The sequence below is a fragment of the Magnolia sinica genome, chromosome 15, assembly GCF_029962835.1.
Source record: "Magnolia sinica isolate HGM2019 chromosome 15, MsV1, whole genome shotgun sequence".
Taxonomy (NCBI): domain Eukaryota; kingdom Viridiplantae; phylum Streptophyta; class Magnoliopsida; order Magnoliales; family Magnoliaceae; genus Magnolia; species Magnolia sinica.
In genome coordinates this window covers 14,188,618-14,190,731 of record NC_080587.1, presented here as the reverse complement: position 1 = coordinate 14,190,731, position 2,114 = coordinate 14,188,618, and positions in this window count along the sequence as shown.

Sequence of the window (2,114 nt, the reverse complement as noted above, 5' to 3'; positions counted from 1 at the left end):
CAGCTTTTGAGAAGGAGAGAGACGATCAGAACTGAGAAGGGGCGATTCGCATGCGTAGAGAATGGAAAAGGTTATTCGCGGCATACGTGTCAACTTAGCCTACGTGTGAGAGATCCGGGCAGTTCATCAGGTGGGAGCGAAACTTTTGATTACCTGGACAGGAAATCATGAAGATCCATTCAACTTGTGATCTAAACTTGTATGAGAAAAGCGGACCATGGCAAACTAGAAAAATCACCACCGTTGATCTATACTCATGGCCCACCTGATGAGAGGACCTTTTTTATTTACTTCTTTCTTTTTTAATGCTAGGGCATGTTAATGGTTGCTTCCATCTAATGGCGTGCATTCCGCACAATTGCGTCCAATGTGCACGTGTGCGCGGCGAATTGGCTCTTCAATCTCTACCCGCGCGAATTGCTCCACTGCCACTGGGGAGAGATTCAAATGAGATCTCGTGGTTAGCCCGATAGGGTCCGTGTCGGGTCCACATTCGCATACGGACAACTCACTTGCGATTCCGAATTCCGAACTAGACGACTGCGTAATCCAAACCATTGAAATGAAGATGATCCCAGCCACATGACAAAAAAGTAGGTTATCAATGGTTGCGGTTGGATGATTGTTTTAAGATTCTGACCAGTCTGATGCCACTCATTCAAGTCAATTCGAACTCAGCCAGACCCGATCCAATTGGACAGAACGAGTCAATCCGGGTCTGTCGTGTTGAATACAAGTATCATATCTAAGCCGTCGGATCCAAATCCAATCATGCTCAGATTCCTTGCATGTCTTACCGGGTCTAGCTAGCTCGCTCACTCGACTCGAAAAGGCTCGATTTGACTCGGTTTGAGTTGAGTTCGAGCCAAGTAAAGATGATTCTTTGAGCTCGAAAATGAGTTCGAGCTGGGGCAGCTCGACTCAACTTGGATTGAACCCAGCTCGAACCAAACTTGGATCAAACCAATTCAGTGACTTGGTTACTTTAATATTGATGTTGCTCACCAAATGTTTGATGAAATGACTCAACGAAGTGTGGCAAGTGGCATAGATGGTATGTATATGAAACAAATACTCTTTTTTTTTTCTTTTTTTTTATGTTGCTTAGAAGGTGTTGATAAAATACCCGAAAAACCTTTGCTGTTATTTTACATACAAATGGGATTTTGAAGGTGCAATCAAGTGTTTGTGGAAATGCTGCATAGGTGAACTCAACTCGAACTAGCCCGAGTTGCTGGCCGAATTGAGCTGAGCTGGCCAGTCAAGTTTGAGGACTGAGCCAAGCCGAGTTCGAGTTAAGATCAGCTAGTGGCCGAGCCAAGTCGAGTTGAGGCCAGCTCGACTCGATTCGACTTGATGTACACCCCTAGGTCTAGCTTTGAGCATTGATTGTAACCGGTAATAGGGTCTAGATCCGAAGTCGGGTCTAAAAATCAGGTTTGGTATTATGTGGGAGTGGATTAGGTGAGTCCCTTATTATTTTTCTGCATCATTATTCTATATCTATGCCGTCCATCAATTTTTTCAAATCAATTTAGAGCATGAGCCTAAAAATGAAGCTGATACAAATCTCAAGTGGACCACGCCATAGGAAACATAGGTGATTTACCATTAACAACTTATAATGAGCCACAAAAGTTTTGGATAAGCTGATATTAGTTTTTTTCATTCATCAAGTTTTATGTGACCTTATTAACAGGTTGGATATCAAATAAACATTACAGTGACCCCTATCCCTACGAAGTTTTAATGGCAGGACAATCACCACAGTTTCCTATGGTACAGTCTACTTTAGATTTGGATTTGCTCCAGCATTTGGTTCATGCCATAAAATGATATGAAAAAATAAATGGATGATATGGATATGAAATACATGCATCAAGGTGGGTCCCATGGTAATGGCCACACCATCTTGGGTAGGGCCAAGGCCTTACCTAATCTGCTCCCATATTATGTTGGGTCCATCCTAGAAACATGTAATTTGCATGGTCAGTTGTTAATATGAGGGGCACTAGCAACATGACCATTTGTATGGCTTAGTACTGACAAACCATTTGACTAGACGACTACAAGGTATGATGGGTGGAGAGGCCCGGTGAGGGACAAAAAGCAGG